Source organism: Phyllobates terribilis, unplaced genomic scaffold (assembly GCF_046119375.1).
Source record: "Phyllobates terribilis strain yellow unplaced genomic scaffold, ASM4611937v1 Scaffold_37__1_contigs__length_12642776, whole genome shotgun sequence".
NCBI classification, from domain to species: Eukaryota; Metazoa; Chordata; class Amphibia; order Anura; family Dendrobatidae; genus Phyllobates; species Phyllobates terribilis.
The window spans coordinates 3,947,376-3,960,463 of record NW_027362797.1 but is presented as its reverse complement, the minus strand read 5'-3'; positions in this window follow the sequence as shown (position 1 = coordinate 3,960,463).

The window sequence follows — 13,088 nt, the reverse complement described above, 5'->3', positions numbered from 1 at the left end:
GCCACAAATTTTTTGAAATGTGGAGAATCATGATTGGGTCTCCATCTATTGGGTTGGCTGTAGAGGAACTGATTTTGGCCTCCTTTGCAATACTTATACTCTAGTGAAATTGATGCCACTTCGGTGGTGTTTGTTACGCCTTCATTTAGGGCAATGTGAACACTCCTGGTTACGTATCCATCTCTTGGGTTGTCTGTACAGGAAGAGTTGTGGGTCTCATTCACACTATTTCTACTATAGTGAAATTGATTACACTTTGCTGGCGTCTGCCACTAATTTTTGGAAATGTGGGGAATCCTGAATGGGTCTCCATCCATTGGGTTGACTGTAGTGGAAGAGGTTTGGTCTCCATGCATTTCTATAGTTATACTGTAGTGAAATTGAGCATTTGGTGCAGATATTATTCTCCCCAAACGGGTACGTAAACGTAATAAACTCTAAATTGATTTTCAATAAACAACCATCAGCTGCCCCATCAAACACCTCTGCTGCTTCTTCCTCCTCCTCTGTTACCGTGTCAATTGGTGTCACGCAGGTGTCCGACAGAACCAGCAGTATGCCTGCTGCAGTTAGGCTGAGTGACTACCCGTCAGCTGTAAGTGAAGCAGACATGCCTGCTGTGTTTGTTTCTCTGATCACACCACACGTTTCTCCATCCACCATAACATCTTCGCCTGCACCTCACTCACAGTCTATCGGTTTGTCCGTTTCACCGTACTCTGCCCTCTCTCAGCACTGCAGCCAGCCCTCAATCCCGCTGTTGTGGTCACGTAAAAGATTGTTTCATCCTACACATGAAAAAGCTAAGAGGTTGAACTCCACCATCTCCAATCTGTTGGCCACGGAAATGGTGGTCTTAGGCCCTATTTTTTAAAATGTAAACACTTCTGATTGAGTCTGCATCTCCTGGGTTGGCTGTAGTGGGACAGGTATGAGTCTGTGTTAAACTACTTGTAGTCTGATGACATTGATGACACTTCGGTGGTGTTAGGCCCTCATTTAGGGCAATGTGAACACTCCTGGTTAGGTCTCCATCTCCTGGGTTGGCTGTACTGGAAGAGGTGTGGGTTTTATTTACACTATTTGTACAGTAGTGAAATAAGTGATCTGCCACAAATTTTTTTAAATGTGGGGAATCCTGATTGGGTCTTCATCTATTGGGTTGGTTGTAGTGGAACGTTCCTGTTCTGCAGTCTAAGTTGTGTAATGTTGCGTACCAGTCCTTGCTACACTCCTGATACAGACTCTGCCTGCAGCACTCCTGATACAGACTCTGCCTGCTGCACTCCCAATACAGACTCTTCCTGCTGCACTCCTGATATAGACTCTGCCTGCTGTACTCTGCTACAGACTCTGCCTGCTGCACTCCTGATACAGACTCTGCCTGCTGCACTCCTGATACAGACTCTGCCTGCTGCACTCCTGATACAGACTCTGCCTGCTGCACTCCTGTTACAGACTCTGCCTGCTGCACTCCTGATACAGACTCTGCCTGCTGTACTCTGCTACAGACTCTGCCTGCTGCACTCCTGATACAGACTCTGCCTGCTGCACTCCTGATACAGACTCTGCCTGCTGCACTCCTGATACAGACTCTGCCTGCTGCACTCCTGTTACAGACTCTGCCTGCTGCACTCCTGATACAGACTCGGCCTGCTGCACTCCTGATACAGACTCTGCCTGCTGCACTCCTGATACAGACTCTGCCTGCTGCACTCTGTTACAGACTCTGCCTGCTGCACTCCTGATACAGACTCTGCCTGCTGCATTCCTGATATAGACTCTGCCTGCTGCACTCTGATACAGACTCTACCTGTGTAAAGGACATATTGATACTCATGCTAGAGCAACTCCATTTTGTCTGCTTGCTTTAAAATCATGTTATTATCACTCCTTGCATAACATACTTCTTTCTTTCTCTTCCCATGGTACTTTCTCACACTAACTTTTTATCTCAAGAACATTTTGTCAGACTCCTGCTCCTGTTATCTAACTAGTTTAGGCCAGGATTGACCTTGTAAAATTTCCATAGTGCTTCGAACTAACGATGATAATATGACCATATATGTGTTTCCGTAATAATTATACTAACATTGGTTAGCCTATAGTACTGTAGTATGGCTGCAGAGTTGATTGGCTATTAAAATACTCAAAACAATATGAAATGCTAAGCAAAATAAATGGGATCAGAGATTCTTTGAATCCTCCCAATACAGAACATTGTTACCGTTTGGTTATCTGTGGATTTGAATCAACATAATAATTTGACACTCACTTGGTCAACCGTGAAGGGTTATTGTCCTCCCTCAACAGCTGGAGCCCTGACTCGGATCCCTAACCAGGGACGCCCCTCCACCTCTGGACGTCCACAAAGAGAGACCTGCTTTAAGCCTCCCCCACTGGAATGGGACTGATCATCCCCCACAAAAAGCCACGGTAAGTGCACAAGTTCTTTTCTAGTGACACTGACCGTTTGGCGTGGTTTCCACGTGGTGTGTGGTTGTTTGCAGCATCTTCGGACGTCTTGGTTGGATATAGTCAAAGGTGAGACTATAAGGGGTGTAGTCCCATTAGGGGTCTGATATTATTTACTTTCAAAGCAGTATCACCTCGGATTGACAAGTGAATATTGTGTGAATCTTTCTCAACTTCTGACAAAAATCCTTAGGAGACTGAACACTGTTAGGTTCGGTCGCGGCAGGTGATCGAAGATTGGGTAGGGCACGCACCCAGATATATGTATATCTAGTGTCTGGAGAACTGCGGACGAGAGTTCTCCTCCTTTCATCTGGCCATTCGAGACTCCCCGACGGGAAGAGGTGAAATAAAGTCAGTGAAACAGCAGCTGAGGTCTGGACTCGTGCTGTGCACAAATTAAGGATATTTTTGTCAGTTGTAGTGATTAATCAATGTTTCCGTGGAGCAGAAAGAATTTGTCTCCCCTGGAGGAGGGAGAGGGAGAGAAAGAGAGAGACAGGAGGGAAGAGAGAGAGACAGGAGGGAGAGGATGTGATGAATATCATGGTCAGTCGAGAGGGGAAAAGATCTTTTAAGAATGCACCAAAAGTGTTTAAGGTGTTAAATTTTCCTGTGGAGGGGAGGCTTCAGCCTGTGTTGTGGGATGAAGGCATCCGGCAGCAAAGGGGTAGATTAGTTGACTGTGGATTGTTGGAAGACGCTGAGAAGTTCAGGAAAGTCGCACATGAGATTTGTGATGAAGGATATGTAGAAATAGCGGAGGAGATGAAGCCTGGTTATTTCAATTACTTTTATGTCAAGAGAGCATCAACCGGTCCCTCCAATCACAAAGCTACGCTCCACACAGCAGAAAGTCTCTAAAGAAGAACGCCAGTCGTGGAAGGAGGCGGGTGCTAAATTGATAGATGGGCTATGGAAGAAGGAACAACTGTACTGTTTGCCTCGACTCCTGTATCCAGCCGTTGCGGCCTAGGCCCATGGACCGGTACATCGAGGGAAGAATCAAGCTTTGCTACTGGTACAGAAACTCTATTGGGCTCCAGGAATTTCCACCGTGTTAAGTGCACAGAACAAAGGTTGCACAATATGCCAAACCTGCAACCCAGGTAGATTACAGAATGTACCGACAAAACACCTTGCCAAACCAGAGTATCCATTCCAACGATTGCACATCACTCTCCCTAAAGCAGGATGATATGAATACTGCTTAGTGGTAGTGGATATGTTTTCCAGTTAGCCAGAAGCATTCGCCGTTCCAAACATGACTGCCAAGACTACCGCCAAGAAGCTGGTCTCTGAAGTTGTTTGCTGGTATGGAGTTCCAGAAATTATTGAAAGTGATCAAGGACCAGCCTTTTCCTCATGTGTATATCAAGAAATACTTACCATGATCGGATCAACAGTGGCGCTGCATACTCCTTATCATCCACAGTCAAGCGGCAAGGTGGAGAGATTGAATGGCACACTTAAAAGGCAGTTAACCAAAATGATGCAGGAGACTATGGCCCAGTGGCCTGAGCTCCTTCCCATTGTACTATATCACATACGCACCACCCCCATAGGGAAACACAAACTGTCACCCTATGAGATATTATTTAGGTCACAACCAGCTATAGCTCGATTTACCCCACAACAATTATCAGAAGAAACATATTATGTTGTGCAATATGTGATTCAGCTTGCCAAAGCCTTAACTAACACCCATGCGTTAGTATTATCTTCTATTCCAGATCCAGCTGATGCAGAAGGTTGTCATATCCTTAATCCCGGAGATTATGTGTATGTGAAGAAGCATGTTCGGAAACACGGACTAGAACCATTGTATGACAGACCATACCAAGTGCTCCTGACAACCACAACAGCAGTAAAACATGAATTTTTTGAATATAAGTCTAGTGATCCAACATGTGGTAATCCAGAAGTTGGATATTGTAGCCCCCTGGGACAAATGCCTTCATGGTGTATGCTATCAAATAACACAGTTTTTATCGATTTGGTACATAAGTTAGTATTACAGCACTCTGCTTTATGGGATCTACCATCAGCCAAATATTGGGTCTGTGGGAATAATGCGTATAAATGGCTCCCAGTCGGAGTAGGGGGGACTTGTACGTTGGCCCGGCTAACTCCAGCCACTTATCTTATTCCCCATAGTAAAGTAGATATGAGAGCCATCCCTCTTCATACCATCTATAAACGTGCCAAAGACAACACCCCACGCCCATCAGGAAGACCTCATTTAGTACAAATGGGTATACCCAATAAGATAGTCAGTACTGTCTTCCTCTACCCTATGGTAACACAAATGTGGGACAAATTAGTGGAAGTCACTGATTACTTAGATGACCAGATTTGGAATATTTTGGAAGTAATTAATACTACTGTTGCAGTGCAGAATCAACTTATTATAGTGGCCAATCAACATACTTTAGTGCTGGACTATTAGACAGCAGCTCATGGAGGGATGTGTCAGGTTATAGGCCCAGCCTGTTGTCACTATATTGACCCCGACTCTACCATACGGTTAAAGACTAAAATGGAAGACATTAGGAAACTCAGGGAAGAATATAACAAACATAACGAATTGACCAAAGACCATTGGTGGTCTGATACATTTTCCTTTTTAAATCCTGCTAATTGGTTTAAAGGGATTGGTGGGTGGATTTCTGGAATATTACAAGGAGTGTTGCATATTGCTGCTTGCATCTTGTTAATATATGTCTTACTAAAACTAGTCTTTTATTGTATCCCATTTTGCATGAAGAAAACCTGCCAGTCATCAGAGAGCAAGGAGGACGCTGTAAACCGACATCCAGTGCTACTGTACACGGACCTCCCAGATGTAACCAGCATTGAGGACCTGAACGACAAGGGAATGATGACCTTTAGATGACCTTTACCCGCATGCCCCGACCAACCTCATGTCTGAAGATCAGAGCTTTATGATTATGTCAACAAACAAGGGGGGATGGACATGCCGCGACAGCCTCGATTGGTAACAAGGGCACTAATTGAGTGAAGACCAATGTAACTCAGGCTCAAAGCATGACCCTGGGATAGCACCTCTGTTGTTGATAATAACATAATTTTTAGGGGGGAATGAAAAGGACATATTGATACTCATGCTAGAGCAACTACATTTTGTCTGCTTGCTTTAAAATCATGTTATTATCACTCATTGCATAACATACTTCTTTCTTTCTCTTCCCGTGGAACTTTCCCACACTAACTTTTTCTCACAAGAACATTTTATATTTTGTCAGACACTCCGCTCCTGTTATCTAACTAGTTTAGGCCCAGATTGACCTTGTACAATTTCCATAGTGCTTCGAACTAACGATGATAATATGACCAAATATGTGTTTCCGTAATAATTGTACTAACATTGGTTAGCCTATAGTACTGTAGTATGGCTGCAGAGTTGATTGGCTATTAAAATATTCAAAACAATATAAAATGCTAAGCAAAATAAACGGGATCAGAGATTCTTTGAATCCTCCCAATACAGAACATTGTTTCCGTTTTGTTTTCTGGGGATTGCAATCAACATAATAATTTGACACTCACTTGGTCAATCGTGAAGGGTTATTGCCCTCCCTCAACACCTGCTGCATTCTGATACAGACTCTGCCTGCTGCACTCCTGATACAGACTCTGCCTGCTGTACATCTGATACAGACTCTGCCTGCTACACTCCTGATACAGACTCTGTATGGAGCAATATATGGGGCCCATAATACTGTACAGAGCAATATACGGGGCCCATTATTCTGTAAAGAGCATTATATGGGGTCCATTATTCTGTATGAAGCATTATGGGGGGCCAGCATTCTGTTTGGAGCATTATATGGGGGCCAGTATTCCATCTGGAGCATTATATGGGTCCATTATTCTGTATGGAGCAATATATGGGGGCCCATAATACTGTACGGAGCAATATATGGGGCCCATTATTCTGTATGGAGCATTATATAGGGTCCATTATTCTATATGGAGCCTTATATGGGGTCCATAATACTGTATGGAGGACTATGTGGTGCCCATAATACTGTATGGAGGACTATGTGGTGCCCATAATACTGTATGGAGGACTATACTGTCTTGGAGTAATACGTGTGAGTATGATTTTTTATTTTTATGCAGAGGATGCCTATAAAATAAAATATATACAGTGGGGAAAATAAGTATTTGATACACTGATAATTTTGCAAGTTTTCCCACCTACAGAGCATGGAGAGGTCTGTAATTTTTATCATAGGTAAACTCATCATAAATGCTGTAATTTTAATGTTGGGGAGCAGGAAAGAATAAAAAGCTGGACTGTGGAGTTAGTATCAGAAGAAGGTACCTATTCCAGCTGCATGAAGAAAAATGTAAAAACGTCTATATTGTTAATATTGTATAATATAAATTATTTTCATGTATAAATTGCTGAATATTTACTCTTATTTGTTGCAGTACATTTTTTATTCGTAATTATTATAGATGGAAGTTTGGCTTACTGACCCCACAGCCCTAGTTTAAAGGCTTTTTCCCAGAAGTGAATTCATATGACTGGAGTACAGTATGTCTTATTAGGTGGATATGGGGAATGTGGCTGCTGCGAACCCCAGGATGTACAGCACAGGAACTGCTTTGTGGCGCCCCTGAGGGTTCGACTGCCACAGGGATGCTGCACTTCTTTAATGGAGTGTAGTGTCCCTCCTCTGAGGTAAGAACAGTGTCATGGTCGGGACCCAACCTTAGCATCCAACACCATATTTCTCCACCAGAGGGGGCTAGTATGCACTAGGTGCTGCCCTCCTGGTTACAGGGATACTGGGGAACCAAGAGTTAGGGGAACCAGTTAGTGGGTGAGGGTGGAGGACTTACAATTTAGTGACATCTTAAAATTCATATTTAATAAAAAGCCATCTTGGTTCGTGGTCTTTTCGCTGGACCTGGGAATCTAGTCTTTCGCTGGTCCTGGTAGTCCGGTCTTTGACGGTCCTGGTTAGTCATCTTGCCTGGCTGTCATGTACTGTGATCTCCTACCCTGAAAGTGGATCCTGTGTGGACCTGTAGCTCCACAACAAATGGATCCCAGGGAGGATGCAGACGGAGCGGTATACGCCACCTGTCCTCGCCAACCTAATATATTCAGAGGGAGTCCGGCTGCAAGAGGGGTACCGGCCCCCGACACCCAACCTTGCTACTCCATGTCCTGGTCAGGAAAGCCCAGTAGGCCCTGAGGATCCCACCGGGTATCGGAAGGAGCGGAGCTGCCACCCGTGCCCTTTTTCTGAGAGGAGTTCAGAGGGAGACCCGGCCTATCTACACACACAGACAGGAAAGGATACGGTCTGTAGTTCAGGAACACTCTGGTGCGGGGTCCTGATTGAATGCTGGACTTGCTCGGAGGTAGTAGGACCCCCGTCCCTGGTGACCGCAGGACTCCGCGGGGAGCAGGGAGTCGCCTTCCTTCTGCCATCTCTAATGTGAGTAAAGCCTTGGAAGTTCACCCCTACGGCCTCCGGACTGTTTATTCTGCGCTACACCGCACGACGCGGCACCCGTACTCCTCTACTACTACCCCTGTCATCCTGTCTCTCTGCCCTGAGGCCTTGCTCCGCCTGTGGGGAGTAGTAATAACTTTGGGCCGCCATAACACCATGCCTCAGCGGACTGCAGCGGCGCTGGTGGCCTTCACCAGGTGCCACAGGTGGCGTAGTCGGAATCAGCCACTCAACCCGGATAAGCCCACACCATCCTTTTAATTGTGACGGCCCTGAGCATGGGTCGGGTCCGGGCCACGGCTGCACCCCATCTCTCCATCATGGGACCCAACTCCGAGTCCCCCATCTCCCAGGGTAAAGAAAAGGGCTTTCGAGTAGAGGCGTCACAGCTTCCTATGGATAACACTTAAGTAAAGCCACATTTAGGTATAAGGGTTCAAGTGTCTGGAAAATCTAGGGATCAGAACATGTTTTTCCTTGGATTGACTGTCATTCATAGATGTAACAGGATCACTCGTCCTCTCCTCCACTTTTGGCCAAGGTTTATAGGGTAAATCTAAGACATGAAACGGATATTCTCCTGTTTGTAACCCCTCGCACTAGACATATATAACGTATAGTACTGATATGCCATGAATGTCAGTAATATTCCATTAAATGCAAATGAACATTATTCAATTTGATTTTTTTTAATTAAGAATATCATGGAAGAATGATGAGATGTTTTTGGAGGGGCCTTCTTCTTCTGCAGATGTTCCTTGCTGGTCAGAAGGCCACAGGCAGATGGTACAAATCCTTCCATAGAGGTGCAGCTTTGATGGTGGACATGCTGCACCCTCTTCAGGGTGCTAGACGTGGGGTCTTTCTGCTCTCGAGATGTTTATGCTGCCCCGCTGACAGGCTGCAAATATACAGCTTTCTCTGATGGAATGAGCAGCCCTGGATAATCCTCGCCGGCAGGATGATATCAGCCGACGGAAGATGGAACCTATGAGAGGAGACATAACTAATGTAAGTAATGGCACTCCATATTAGAGGATACTACGGTGGTGTCACTGTGGCAGGACGGTAGAGGAGTCTTATCCTTACAGAGGTGCGGGGTCATTGTCAGTCATTGTACATGTGACAATCCCACCACTGACAGAGAACATCTGCTCCACATGACTTCTTCTCACTGACTGACATCACACAACATGGAGCTTGTGGTCACACTTACCTCTTCTACTTCTCCCCTCTTCTACTTTTTCTGCTTCTTGTTGTTTTCTCAATGCAGATTTTCTTCTCCCCTGAACTGGAAGTTCTAATCAAGAATCAAGAAAAAGATGTAGATTATAAACACCTAAAAGATTAGCTTTGTATCTTTATAGAGGTATCTTATTCTTGTATCCTGTAGTCCTCGTAATTTATTATTGCACCATAATAGAGAGAATATGTCATATATACATAACATAACCTGAGGGTCTGAGAAATAGATTGCCCTGTGAACTGATTAATATAAAACCTGATATGTGTTGTCAGTTTTTATATTAATCAGATCACAAGGCAATCTATTTCTCAGACCCTTAGATTATGTTATGTATACGATATGACATATTCTTTCTATTATGGTGCAAAAATAACAGACGCCTTATTACCATCACATTACTTGCAGGATGCCACAGTGTTGCCTTATAATCAGTGTAACATTAAGGACATAAGGAGGATCAGTATAGGCTCATATGGAGCCATGGGTACAGTATTCAATATCAGTTTGGCAGAAGACTGAATGGCTCCTTATAACTTAATGCATTATATAAAAGAGTGAGTTTTTTACACCATGAAGTGCTGGACTGTACTTTGTTTTATAGGTAGTAATTTTCTGAGCCTTTATGTGCACGTTCACATTACACTTTTTGATCTGAGGCTGTAATAGGATGGCCAATAGACCTGTACATACCTGACAATGGGGATGACTGGCTGTCTTTGGCAGTGAAACGCTGCTTGTCACCATCAGATTCAGGAGAGGAAGATTCTTTCTGCCTGTTTGGTAGAAGAGAAAAATATAAATTACAAGTGAAAACAATACAAAAGGGAAGAACATCTGTGTGCAAGGCCTGTTAGGACGTTTGGATAACATGGAGGGGATGCAATCCACAGGACTCCCAGCAAGAATGGAGAATCACTAGTAATGTTAGCCTGTAATGATCTGGAAATGAATGGCTGGTCTCAATGATCACCTTTTATCACCAGCATTCTCACAAGCCAGAACCACGGTGATGAGCAATCAAGGGGTCATGGATCCTGGATTTAGTATTGAGTTACATTTGTCTTGCATTTGGTGTTCTGAACATACATCAGACTTGAACCCCATAATAGTAATTTACTCACATGTCTGAATGTTTTGCGTTTTCTGGGGAATACCCTGGAGGTGACTTGGGTTCTTCATTGTTCATCATTTTGGTATTGATGGAACAGAGCTAAAGCATGGAGAAAAATAAAATATATGTATAGTTCTAAACTTTATCTTAGTTATAGGTTTTATTGATCTTTTGGGTCACATACTTACTTTAGAAAGCCTATGAGAAGATGATAGAAACTTTTGGATTTCTGGCCAGTCATTGTCCTCACTTGAGTCTTCCTCATCTAAATCACTATGTTGGTATCTGCTACGTTGAGCTGCAAAGTACAAGTGTTATTAGAGATTACTAGTTACAGACAGTCACCAGGTTATAATAATTATGGAGACTGATTGTCACATAAAATGAAAGACAAGACAAACAGCAGCTTTCTGAAGATAACGTCTCATTCTACTTACTGTCAAAGTAGCGGGTGTCCTCATCTGACTTAATATGAGGAATGAACTGTGGCTTCTTACTTAGAAGATTGTTAAAGTCCAAGTTTTCCAGAAATGGATGCATCTTGATCTCATTTGCTCCTCCTAGAAAATAAAAGACAATAGAAAGATATACAGACATTGTCAGGGAGATGGTTCCATATCTGTACATTTTATGTTAAGCTGAACTGAAGATGTAACAGAGCCAAAGTGAAGGGAATATAGTGAAAGTCATAGCATGAAGAATGGAGAATGCGCAAGCTGGTAGACTAGAGCACTTCAGTGCTGATCCTCATGGATGTAATCATTTTTCTTGTCACAGAGGTGTAATAAGTTATTATTAATACTTTTATATACATTACCTGTCCCAAGTCTATATGCTGGATCTTTTCTGAGCAGCTCAGTGATGATATCTTGAGCATCGGGTGAAGGAGCAGAATTATTAAATTTCCAAGTTATGTCATCTGTTATATAAAAAGCAAATATTACAGAAAATGAAACCTCTTCATTTACTTTATTAAAAATAAAATCTTTTGCATTAACACAAGTAACTAATCCACAGAACCAACCTAATCAAAAAACAATGACATCACATATCATTCAGATATTTTTACTTACCCCATAAAATACGGCTCAAAGTCTCGTATTGGGAACGCCCACGAAATGGTACACGTCCTACAAGAAATTTATGTAGGATGATTCCAATTGACCACCAGTCAGCTGGCCTTCCATAGCCTTCCTGTAAAAGCACTTCTGGAGCTGTGTAACTATATGTGCCACAAGTCTGGAAACCAACAGAGGAATGAGATGATGATCAGTGAAAATAATTGTGACCAATAGCATTAGTGGAAATGTTTTCTAAATGAGAAAATATCAGAGAAGGAGAAATATATGAGATCAGTAAAGAAAAAGTTGGTGCCTACCTCATTATCACAGAACTCTCTGGTGATGTCCTCAGTTGGAGCCTTGTAGATGTTTGATGTTGGTCTCATGAGGCAGAGTTTGGACAGCCCAAAATCGGTGACTTTAATATGACCGGTTGATGTTACCAGGAGACTGTGAAAAAAAGGATGGTATAAGCCCCAAATAATAACCCATAGACTTTATGACAATTTCTGACTTTTTCGTATTTACTGTACATCAAGGGTCACTTACTTTGAAGGCTTCAGGTCTCTGTGCATTACACCGTAGCTATGAAGGTATTCAACAGCTAAAACTGTTTCTGCGATGTACATACGAGCCAAGGGGACAGGTAAACGCCCACAGTGTTTCAAGAGAGTGTCACAGTCTCCTCCTACAGAAGAAAGAAAATATGACAGGAGAGGGTTTGTTACAATGGGTTTAATCTGCAGGTTAATAGCATTCTGAAGGTACCAGCCACCGCACTGACTGCCCGGCTGTCCCGGCTGACATCTGGTTTTTACCTTTCCCCTTCTCAATGAGATGTGTTCTTACACAGTCTGATATTGTGAGAAATAATGGGACACGGCCAGACTGCTGGTACACTCGAATTATACTGACAATTTATAACATTAAGGCTGAATTCACACATCTGTGTGTCACGGTCTGAGTCCAACCATCATCCAGGGACTGGCAGCCGGTATATTGACCCGAAATTAACAAGCGCATAAGCAAATATGTAAAGTTCAGGTCAGGAGACCAATGGCCGGTCTGTGAATAATGGTCTGTACTCAGACCGTGACACACAAACGTATGAATTCAGCCTTATTCCGACATTTCTAGGAGGGATCACAGAGGAACTTCACAATTGTTAATTGGAGTACCAGTATTTACTATATTCTGCCCATGAATTTGTCTGATCAGTGATGTATTTTTTAGCATAGTCTGCAGTGTTATAATAGTCTGCAGTGTTATAATAGTCTGCAGCCGTCTGTGTTGAAGCGGTGTCTATTCACCATATAGTGTAAGTACAACTATGCGCTTTTTTTCTTACATATAGCTATCCACTCTCCTCTCATGGTTAGATATTAACATCAACAAGATTCTATTATACCATGCTGACAGATTGCTGACACCTCTATGAATTATATATTTATTTAGCTTATTAATTGTAAGATACATAGTATAGCTTATACTTTTTGGCCGTAGTAGTGTCCCTTTGTTGTAGGAGTTACCTTCTTATTTTTAACTATGGATTCCATGTGACTAATACAGATTCATGTTTTTATATTGGACATTGTTTCATTGCACTTGTTTTGCAGCTTTTGCACATTTGTGGTTTTGCTTTATATACTGTATAATGTAGAGCGTATACTATATACTGCAGAGTGACCCTATACAGA